The following is a 12,559-nucleotide window of genomic DNA, read 5'->3' as shown; positions in this document are numbered from 1 at the left end:
ATTGTTTCCTTGCTTTTGCTATAATAAATAAAGTTGCTACTATGAGGAATATGTAAAGATCTACTCGAGCTCTTGCTTTCACTTTCTCTAGGTTTACATTCAGAAGTAGAATTGCAAATCATACACGAAATCTATTTTCACTTATTGAGGAACCACTGTTTTCCACAGGGGCTATACTGAGTAACCAAATGTGTCCCTCAACACCTGTATGATCTGTCCTGTACAAGGTGCCATGTGCCCTGTTGTTAAGCTGCCTGTATCTAGTTGGTTGATTGTATCATCATGTCCTCGCTTTCCTTTCCTTTCTTATCTTTTATCTTGTTTTATTCATTATTGAGAGTAAAACATTAAAGTCACAAATATTATTGTGGAAGTGTCTGATTCTCTATCCAATTTTCTTGGGTCATTTTTAAAGTTTTGGTGGTAGTGGGGATTTGACCTCCAGGTCTCACACTTGCTAGGCGGGCACAATTCTACAGAGCCAAATCTCCAGCCCTGTTTTTCACTAGTTATTCTTAGGATAGGGTCTCATTTTCTGTCTGCCATTGTGGAGCTCTGATCTGTATTTCCCATCAACACTAGGATCATGGGAGTGTATCACAGCTTTCATTCATGAAGATGAGTCCCAAGGACTTTCCTGTGTTTACTTAGCCTAGTACCAGGATTCTCCCAATTTCAACCTCTCATGTAACCTGGGATAAAAGGCATGCATCACTGAGCTTAGGAATAGGTTGAAAATAGGTCTCACAAACCTTTCTGCCAGGCTGATCTTGAACCATAATCTTCCCATTCATAGGTTCCAAAGTAGCTTGGATAGTAGACATGAGCCATCAGCAGCTGTATTCTCTAAGGTTGTTTTTTTTTAAACTATTATTTTGCCTTGAAAAACAACAACTATATTCCATGTTGTTATTTATCCTTCATTTCTACCTTAGAACCTTCTTTTATGTGTAACTAATTGAATGAGATATTTTAATCCCTTCTTATTTTCTTCTATGCTTCATTACTATTTTATTTGTAGTTACCATGGCGAATACATTTAATTAGGTAAGGTATAAAACTCAGATTTGAATTTGATACCACACCAGCCAAATTTTAATAACATAAATTTCTGCCTCTATTCAGCTCCATCTTCATACATTCAGTTACCATTATTGCAGAGTGATATCTTTATGTATTCTATCCAAACATAAATTAATAATTTCTTTTGTTCTGGTCATAAGGCTTAAACTCAGGGCTTGGGTGCTGTCTCTGAGCAATTTTGCTCAAGGCTAGTGCTCTACCACTTGAGCCACAGCACTACTTCTGACTTTTTCATAATTAATTGGAGACAAGAGTCTCCTGTTTGGGCTAGTTTCCAACTGCCATTCTCAGATTTCAGCCTACTAGGATTACAAGCATAAGTTATCAGTGCATGGCAATTAATACCTTTGAACTTTTTAATACATTACCACCTCAAATTATGTAGAAAACAAAAGCTAAAGCAAACCGTTTTATGACACAAGCTTTTATAATTGCCCACATGGTTACCTTCACTGAGACTTCTCTGTGGTTTTATATAAGATCTTTATATAGTTTCAAGGACTGGGTAACCAAGGCAAGAACAAGTGTAAACCTTTCAGGAAGTTGACCTTCTCACCAATAGTGTGCAGATTTACCTTTCCATAAGCAGAGTATAGTGACTCTTTGTACTCTGACTGACACTACAATTGGTTGTTCCTTTTCTTGATGATTGCCAGTTTGATGGGAGTGAAAAGCAATCTCAATGGTGTTTTGATTTACATTTCCTTTATGGCTAATGATGTTGAACATTCTTTGTGTATTTATTGACGTTTGTACTTCATTTGAAAACTGTTTAATTAATTTGCCTATTCTCTATTAAAGTTATTTGTTCTTTTAATGTTTAATATTCTGAACTCTTCAAGTATTCTGGATATTAATCTTTCATGTGGTGAATTAAAGATTTTCTCCCATTCTGTAGTCTGCTTCTCATTCTAGTAATTCATTTCATTTATGTGCACAAGATTTTTAATTTGACACAGTCACAGCTATCAATTCTTATTCTTAGTTCTTGGTCTATTGGAGACCAGTAAGAAAGTCATTACCTATGCCGATAGCTTCACATGTTCTACTATGTATTCCTATAGTACTTTCAACATTTCTAGACTTTAATAAGATCTACTTTTTAATTAGTTTTTGTAAAGGATAGAGAGGAAAGGATCTACTTTTAGTCTTCTACATGTGGATATTTAGTTTTCCAAGCACAAGTATTTGAAGAAGACTGATTTTCTCCAATGTGTTTTTGGCATTTTTTTTGTTAAAAATTATATGGCTTAACTGCGTAGAGAGGCTCTCTAACCTATTCCTTCCTTTTAATATTGCTTTTGTGCCTTTAAATTTTTTGTCTGGCTATATAGTATAATTTTAAGTTTGGTATTGTGATCAGTACTGGCATTACTCTTTTTGCTCTGCATTCCTTTGGCTATTGGGGGGGTCTTTAATATATTAATATGACTTTGGATTCATGTTTATAATTTGGTAAAGAATAACTTTTGAGAAAGTAAGAGACAGTAAGATGGTGGCCAAGCAACAGGGAATCGCTCCAGCTCTCCAACCAAACAGAGATTTGGGTTCCTCACACGCACTTCTCCCCAAAAGATGGACAACAACAAATATACGAACAAGCAGAGAGTCCCGGGAACTGAAGGAAAAACCGCATCACTTCTATAAGAATGGAAAATCGTGAAAGGCTCTCCCGTCCCCCATCCTACCCAGCAGCAGGCGAAAGCGGCCTGTGGCTTCCTTGGCCCCCAGAGCCCACCAGCAGGCCGCAGCCTTCTGACCCTGGACCTGGACAGCGCGGCCGGAGACAGAGACCAGCGGTGACACCCAGACCAGGGAACGGCCACCTGCCACGGTGCCGCCCGGCAGGCCCGGGAGAGCGCCCGGGCAGCCGACTGGCAGGAGTGGCCTGGTGGCGGGAGCTGCCTAGTATCCGAGCAGCAGGAAAGGTCAGCAGCAGGGATGGTCTAGTGGCCATTAGCGGCCATGCTCTAGCAGTTGAGCAGCTGGAGTAACTCCATGGAGGGAGCAAGCCGCCCAGTGGATGAGCAGCAGGATCCGTGGCAGGAGGGGTCTGGTGGTGGGAGCAGCCCAGTGCAGGTCCCTCTCAGAGACCTGAATCTAATCTTTCCAGTCCCCGCCACAGACCTGTCTGAGCTCCCTCGAACTAGCTAGAGGCTGAGCATGTGCATAGGCGATTGTTATCCCTGGGACCCAGGGTGAACTAGTCCAAGCCAAGCGAGAGCTGCCACTGACATTCAGGCACAGACCAAGCTGGGCCATGGCCTTGACACGCTCTGAACCCAAATGCCTAATTTACAGGGAAAGACAAGATTCATGAGCAATCAACACAACGAACGAAATCCAATAGCCAACAACAATACAGGGAAGGATTCCAGTAGAATGAGAAAGAAATGAATGACAAAAGAAGCATTAGTGATGCGAAAATTGATCAATAAAATAAAAGGGGAGATTCAAAAACAACTTCAAGAGCTCAAAGAAAAAAATGACGAAGAAAATTCTAGATTCCCAGACAGATACACAGAGAAAAACAGATACACTGTACGCTGCATGGAAAGATTAAATGGACAGAAATCAGAAAAGGTTCGGTTTCCATAATGCAAACCACAGTGGAAGCTATAGGTAACAGATTAAGTGAAATGGTAAATAGAACTTTAAATGTCAAGGATAAAACAGAGGAACTAGAACAAACAACTCAAAAGTATAGAAAAAAAACACTCAAAACTTACCAGAGAAGTCCAGAAATGGAAGATTCAGCTAAGAAATCAAATCTATGCATAATTGGGATAGACAAGGGGGAAGAATTTAATAGTAAAGACATTGAAAACCCATTCAGTAAAATAATAGCTGAGAACTTTTCCACTCTTCAGAGATAAAATCTTACTTGCTTAACAGAAGCATACAGAACCCCAGATAAAATGGATCCAAAGAAGAAACACTTCTAGATACATCATAATAAAAATATTAGATGTGTATAGCAAACTAATTTTAAATGCTGCAAATTTAAAGAAGGAGCTATGTTATAATGGAAAGAAAATCATAATCAGTGCAGACCTCTCCACACAAACCCTCAATGCAAGGAGAGCGTGGAATGGTATAATCCAAGCACTGAAGATCAACAACTGCCAACCCAAACTAATCTACCCAGAGAAACTATCATTTACATTAGATGGTGAACCCAAAACCTTCCATGACAAACATTAAAGGAATTCATGATCACTAAACCAGCATTACAAAGAATTTTAAAGGGAGAAATACAATCTGAAAAAAAATAATCAAAATCAAGGCATCACATTAGACAAAAATCACTAGAAGATCAATTTAGTAAACACAGGAAGAGGAAAAAATTACAGGAAATTAAGAAAGTGGCAGGAAACATGACACATTTCTCCATAATAACCCTAAATATTAATGGACAATTCTCGAATCAAAAGAAGAATAATAGATTGGATAAAAAACAAGATCCATCCAATGTTTGCATTCTGTTTTGGGTTATTTTTGAATTGATTCAAACTTCCACTAATTATGATATATGCCTTTTAATATCTTACTGGTATGTCACATTTATTGGCTAAATAAAAAATACTAATTGCTGATCTTAAATGAATTCAGATATAGACATTTCACAAACTAATATACTTTTAGATATAAAGAACTGTCAAGAATGTCATAAAATCTGTCAAGCTGACTTATAATAAAAAAATAGCTCTATTGTAAAAAAAAAAAAAAAGAACCTCGGGGAAGGGAGGGAGGGAGGGGATGGTAGGGGGAAAACAATGGAGGGGGTAACAATGTTCAAGAGGAAGTGTACTTATTACCTCACTCATGTAACTGTAACCCTCTGTATAGTATCTTTACAATAAAAAAATAGCTCTATTGCAAAAATAATGACTTGAATTTCCATGAGTATTTTCAGTAATATAACAAATATTCATCTTGATAATTCCTGTTTTCTTAAATTTCTTTTTCCAATATTTAATAATTTCATTGTAGATGTTTGGCCTTATCTTAATTAACCTTGTTCTTAGATATTTTTACCACTATTATTATTATTATTACTAATTTTTGATACAAGTCTTGGGGCTTGGCACTACCCTTGAGATTCTTTTATTCAAGGCTAACCAATTAAGCCACAACACAACATCCAGCTATTTCTGAGTAGTTTATTGGGGATAAGAGTCTCATGAACTTTCCTGCTTGGGCTGGCTTCAAACCATAATCCTGATATCTCAGCCTCCTGAGTAGTTAGGATTACAGGTATGAACAACCAGCACCTTGCTTATTATCATGATGATGATGATGATGATGATGATGATGATGATGATGATGATGCACACATTTGTCCTTCTTATTAGTGTGCATTAGCTGTTGTTTTTTCTTTCAAGAGTAAGACTCAAACTTGGCATCTTCTGCTTTCACTTATTGGCTGTCACTCTTCATCTGAAACATGTCTGTAACATCTAGCTTGCATTAACTATACAAGGAGTATTTCACTGTTATATTGCCACAAATGTGTATAATACATTTCAATTAGCCTTCTTCATTACTCTCCTTACCCCTCTTCCATGCTTCTAAAACAATTTTAACATGTTTCACTTCTATTTTCATCGTTGCAAATAATCCATTTTGACAGTATTCAACCTCCTTTATCTTCTGGTTATATGTTGGTCATCTTGATGGTGTCTTATGGGTCCCTTCTAGTCTGCTCACTTTTCCTCATTTGTCCTTCTGTTACTCAGACTCAATGATTTTAATTGTCCTGGCTTCAAATATGTTGATTATTTCTTCTGCCTGATTAAATATGCTTTTAAAACATTTAATTGACTTTTTAATTCTTGTCAATGGAAACTTGGCCCTTTTAACCATGTTTACTGTTCTTCTAAAACTCATAACTTTGTTTCAGTGCATATTTAAAGTATATTAAAAAAGCATTTTTTGGAAGACTGGTATCACCCAGCAGTACTGCCTTTACCTTTACTCCCAAATCTAATTAAAAAATTGTCATTCCTGCCTTCTGTCTACTCATCTCTTGTAATCAGATAAGATTTATATTATCCAGTAACTTTGAGAATTAAATATTTGTTGAATCTCTTTTTGATATATTATGAAACTTTCCATTTCTCAGCAACCCCATTTCTCAGGAAGCTTGAAGGCAAAGTGAAATGTTCCCATTCAGTATCATTATGCAGAAACTATCTACAGTGAAACCAGGTACTTGGAAGAAGCCTTCTTGTCATCTGTTTGATGATCCTGCTCCCAAGATATAAAATCGAAGTCTTGACCTAGAAAGATGCTGGCAAGTTTAGAGTACCATTTTCTCTGTGCTCTTTGATTTATTTAGCTTCCATATCTTCACACACTCAGAAAACATAATACAATAAAAGCAGCAGCCAACTGGCTGGTCCAACAGCAACAGTCCAGCTGATGTCATTTTTCCCACATATACCAATCAGTTAAAAGGGAATGAAAGCAAAGTATGCCTCCCTGTGGTCCTGCATTATAGATCTTTGAACAGTACAGGACAGAGAAGCCTATTTTAAACATGTCTATCTTGGTATTCCTAGGTCACTAGATCTTAGCAATTCAGTCATAATAAGAAGATAATGACTTCCACTACTAGTGTGAAAAAATAGGCAGAATTTACCTGATGCTTATTTAGAATAGAAACCATCTACTTTTAGGCAGTTGGTTACTTACAATTTTAAACCTACGTTTTTAAAGATATTAAAGGCTATTTACAATAAAATTACTTATATATAGTATAGTTCTAAGTTAAAAAGACAAATCATGAAAATTGCAACTGTGTTCAAATGCATTGGGCAATCTTGATCAACATTTTAAATGTGGATTCCTCTTGATCGAGAAATTCTACACAAAAATGAGCCTACAAAAAATTTTGTGGATAGTATATTTATCTGTTGGTGTGTATACTTATTTGTTCATGTGTATATATGTAATGAAAAAAAGACAGGAAAATTATTAACTCTACTTAATTCCAGAGGGATAAATGAACTTGAAGATAGATTTTAACTTTTATTTTTCTGCTTTAAACTTTCTACTAACTGGTATCCTACATTTTGGAAATAAATATATCGTATAACCAACCCAGATGCCCCTCAGTAGGTGAATGGATCAAGAAAATGTAGTATATATACACAATGGAATTCTATGCCTCCATCAGAAAGAATGACATTGCCCCATTTGTTAGGAAATGGAAAGACTTGGAAAAAATTATATTAAGTGAAGTAAGCCAAGCCCAAAGAAACATAGGTCCCATGGTTTCCCTGATTTGCAATATCTAGTATATGTATGAGTCAAGCAGAAAAGGTCAGATAATGTGATGTCAGGAAAATGAACCCTTAGATATGAATTTAAATGTTTATTTTTCTTTCATGCATTTGTTTCTAATGCATTTATAAGATTATTTCTTTGTTGCTTTGTATGTCCCTCCCCCACAGTATAACCCCTGCTTTCACTGTATTTGAAGTCGGTATAATTTGTGGAGGGAAAGGGGAAAAACAAGTCGTTTAAATAAGGATACAGGTGGACCCGTTGCAACAATGAGAAGTACAAGTTGTCATGTCAAAAACGAACTTTACAACTTTGGTGGGGGGGTGGGGAGGATTGGGGGGGCAGGGGGAGGCTGGGAAGGGATGTGAAGGGTAAACAAAGGAGGAGGCTACAATGCTTGATAAGAAATGTACTCATTATCTTGCCCATGTAATTGTAACCCCTCTGTACAGTATGTTCACAATAAAAAATAAAAAATATTTTATTGTATAAAGAGTAAAACAATGAGAAGCAAACATTTAGAGAAAGGAAGGACATACTTGTTCTGGAAATCATGAATAACTATTAGAACTGAATGTGAATTTAATACTAAAGTTATGGTAACCAAACTAAAAGGGAAAGGTAATACATTATGTAATTATTATTTTTTTGTCAGTCATAGGGATTGAACTAGGGCCTAGGCAGTGTTCCTGAGCTCTTCTGTTCAAAGATAGTGCTCTACCACCTTGGGTTACAGCACCACTTCTAGCTTTTGAGTTGTTAATGGAGATAAGACTCATAAGGACTTATCTGCCTGGGGTGGCTTCAAACTTCAATCTTCAGATGTCAGACTCCTTAGTTGCTAGGATTAGCGGCATGAGCCACCAGCACCAGTTGCTAGGATTAGAGGCATGAGGCATCAGTACCCAGCACATTATGTAACTTTTATTGATGAAGGATATACATACATATTAGGAAAGCTAATCTTTTTCCTAACAACCAATTTTGAAAGAATTTTATGACAAAGTTCTTTATTTATACAACTTTGGGTTGTATATATAACAATAGAAGTTCTTCCATACTAATACTAGAAAGTTGTAGATAAAAATATTCTTTTCTTTTCTTTTTTGGTACTGGGGATCGAATCCAGAACCTTGCATTTGTTAGGCAAGTGCTTTTCCACTGAGCTATATCCCAGCCAAAAATATTCTTTATTCAAGTCTTGTATAAATGTTGGAACAGATCAGTTTTATTTAAGAGAAAGCTGTCACATGTCTTATCCTAGATTGTAGTAGATATGATAATTGAATGAGTTAAGAAGGACTTCAGCATTGTTTCTAACACATTTATAAGATTATTTCTTTGTTGCTTTGTATGTCCCTTCCCCACAGTATAACCCCTGCTTTCACTGTATTTCATGTCTGTATAATTTGTGGAGGGGAAGGGGAAAAACAAATCGTTTAACTAGGGATACAGGTGGACCCATTGCAACAATGAGATGTACAAGTCGTTATGTTGAAAACGAACTTTACACCTTTGGTGGTGGGGGGGTTGGGAAGGGGGCAGGGGGGAGGATGGGAAGGGATGGGAAGGGATGGGAAGGGTAAACAAAGGAGGAGGCTACAATGCTTGATAAGAAATGTACTCATTGTCTTGCCCGTGTAATTGTAACCCCTCTGTACAGTATTTTCACAATAAAAAAATGGAAAAAAAGAAGGACTTCAGCCTTCAGATAATTGCAGCTCCAGTCAAATGTGTAGAGAGACTGCATAAGAAGATAGCTTTCTGAATTGTTGACCAACACAGAGCCTGAGAGGAACAATAGGTAGCCATTGTTTGAAATGAATAACTATTGTGCTGATTTTTTAAAGCAAATATCTAAAAGCAAAAGGAAAGCAGAAAATGACTCTCCTAAGAAAGGGTCCCTAAAGTCAAATCCTTGAGATGCCTTTTTATGTTAGTATAGTTACTAATGTAGTTAAAAAGATTAATGGAAAATACAGTGATAAGAATATTACATAGAATACTGCCAACAAAAGAGGAAAGTCACAAGTAAAACTAGTATTACCTAACTTTAAGAAGCCTAGTTCTAGAAGGGACTTGGGCAGACTTCTAGCTCAGAGCTTCAGAAAGCTGATGTTGGGGAAGGAGACATGAAGAGCCTGGATAGATCCCGTGGTTAGCTTGAAGAGCTGAAGCTAGGGCCTGAGGCTCTGCTCATGTTTTATCTGTTCATATGTCTGTTGAATACTTTCAACCCACACATTAGTACATAAATTCAGAATAAATTTCTACCCTGTGAAGTACTTATATAAGTAGAATTTGAAAATAATCATGATGTTAATGAAAACCAGTCTATTGAAGAGAGCTAACCTAACATTACTTCTGGTACATGGGTAAAATAACCTAAAAAAGGTACACTCCCTAGTACAGTGAAAAGGATTTGCAAATGACAGAAGAGTTTAAACAGGATTCATCATCTGAACAGGAACACAGGAACACAGACTATTTTGAGTTGTGCCTGTGGGCAGAATGCTTATTTCAATTAGTCAATCAGCAAGTGATCATTGAGCACTATATGTGCCAGTGCTATACAAGACTTCATGAAGGAAGCAAAGAAAAGGTCCTGGCCACTGCGAGCTTTAATGTGGTTAGGAGGCACAACTAGCATCCACTAAATAATTCGAAACAATTAAATACAACATTCACGGATACTGACTCAGTCTGCAACAGCTGAAACTGAGTGTGAAGCTTTTTCCTTTATCCCCATAACTTCAATGGTGTTTAGTAAAACCACAACCATTACCTCAATGGTGCTGATCAATGAGCAAAATGGGAGAATGTCAACACTGTCAACAATCTCTAGCACAGGGGCTGGGAAGGTGGCTCAGTGATAGAGCGCTTGCCTTGCATGCCTGAGGCCCTGGGTTCGATTCCCCAGCACCACATAACAAAAAGAAAAAAAGCCGGAACTGGCGCTGTGGCTCAAGTGGTAGAGCACTAGCCTTGAGCGGAAGAGCTGAGGGACAGTGCCCAGGCCCAGAGTTCAGGCCCCACGACTGGACCCCCCCCCAAAAAAAAAAACAAAAAAAAACAATCTCTAGCACAGGTCAGATAGCATTTGTGAGAACAACTCTTAACACTGCTATTTGTAAACTGAGACCTCTTTAGTCAGCTCAGTTTTGTATGTTTCCATCATCCTTCCTTTCTTTGAGGTCCTGGCTTACCCCAATGACTGAAACTCAAGCTGTCTTAATGTAGGTAAGGCCAACCTCTCAAAATGTTTGGTCATGTTCTGTTTTATACTCCACATCTGGTTTATTCCTGTGGAACTCTAACTTTTCATTTCTTCCCCAACTGGATCAGTCCTGGTACTATTCTAACTCTGCTGGTAGCTTCCTTCACAGGTAGAGTTTATATTGACTTATTAGACTAAGCCTTCTCTCTCTACTTAAGGTAACAGCTGACTGATTCAAATCTTAGCATCCCACCAAAGTGTTTCTGTTAGAGCTGAAATTGCTTTGCCAAAGACATCTGAGTTATTCATTTATTCCTTCATCCATTAATTTGTCAATTATTTGTTGCAGAGTGGCTAACTGGGGCACTCTACTAAATGTCAAAGCTATATTAACATTGAAATAAGATTCTTGTCTCAGATAATAGATAATCAGTCCAGATTGGTAGACATATGAATATAGGAAATTGCAGTCTTGAGTCAAAGCTTTGAAAACACATTGTGAAATGTTGGAAGCAGTATGCATGTGGGCGGGTGTGAGTGGTGTGCTGGGTGGAAGTGGTATGGATGTCGGCAAAGACTTCTTGGAAGAGCTGACCCAAGAAATAATACCTCTAAAATTGTCTAGTGGCTATGAAGGTCATTGTCTTTCACAAGGCACTGGAAGGCCCACACATGTCTTTGCAATTACAGATGACTCACTTTACTTCTTGTCATTTAGTTGAACTGTTTGTGAGTGGGTACAGGTTTTGTAGACATGCTTCTGCTAAAGTTTTAGCAAAATTAGTACATTTATGTAAAACACTTAATATTTGGCTTTGCCTAAGAAAGCACCAGGACACATATGCTAATTCTATTGGAACTGGTACCTATGGAAAAGTGAATCTGGAGAGTGGTAGGGGTGGTAATAGGCATGCCACAGTTCTGATGAGGTCATCAATGTAGATGGCATGCACAATGTTCAAAGTTACAGAAGTCGAATGAATATAAAGGGAATCTAATTCACTCCCTAGACTCCTATACTCTGCTGTTCTTCTCAAAGAAAAATCACTCTTTCTAGTTTCTTGTACACTTAAAGATAGTCCAGGCATTTAAAAATGTATTATCATAATATGTGTGTTTGTATGAATATTCATATTTTATGTGGTACTACACAATTGTGTTCCTTATATTTGTACTTCTTGTTAGTTCATCACAAGTATAATATATTTACTGTAGTTTGGATTTATAATGTGTCCTAAGAGTCATGTGTTAATGATGTGGTACTCAGCTTGAAACCTGTAAAAAGTGGTGGAACCATTTCTGAAGTGGTTCCCATTGAGAGATTTCAAATCACTAAGGATATGTCCTCTTATAAGATTTGAAACCACCTCTTCCTCTCTGTCTTGGCTTTCCATCTGTGACAATGTGAGTAGTTTGCTCCAACTGCCACAATGCACTGCTTTGCTACAGGCCTGAAAGCAAAAGTGCTAAATGTTTATTGAAAACTACAAGCTGAAACAAACATTTTTTTCTTTGTAAGGTGGTCATCTCAAGTATAACAGAAAGCTGAATAGCACAATATACTGTGCATTGTGCTGTGGGATAAGGTTACAGTAGTAAGCAAAACAAAATCTCACATCTTCAGGAAGCTTAGATTTCAAAAAGCATTTCCATCTCACTACATTCACTCATGCTTCATATTTGGTAATAGGTTTATAATCTATGATTATATGTATATACCATAATTTATGTTATCTCAATCTTAGTATAAACAGGCTGCTATAACAACAAACCACTGATAAGGTAATTTATGAATAACAAAAATTGATTTTTCACAGCTATGGAGGCAAGGAAGTCCAAGGTCATAGCACTAGCAGATTCTGCAGAGGTCTAATCCAGTGACTGTGTTTAATAGCAGCATCTTCACATAAAGGAAATGGCAAAAAAGTGAAAGATGAGCATCTTAGTCCCCTCTCTCTCTTTTATAAG

This window comes from Dipodomys merriami, unplaced genomic scaffold, assembly GCF_024711535.1.
Source record: "Dipodomys merriami isolate MVZ:Mamm:240054 unplaced genomic scaffold, mDipMer1.0.p SCAF_8, whole genome shotgun sequence".
NCBI lineage: Eukaryota > Metazoa > Chordata > Mammalia > Rodentia > Heteromyidae > Dipodomys > Dipodomys merriami.
This window is presented reverse-complemented; position numbering follows the sequence as displayed.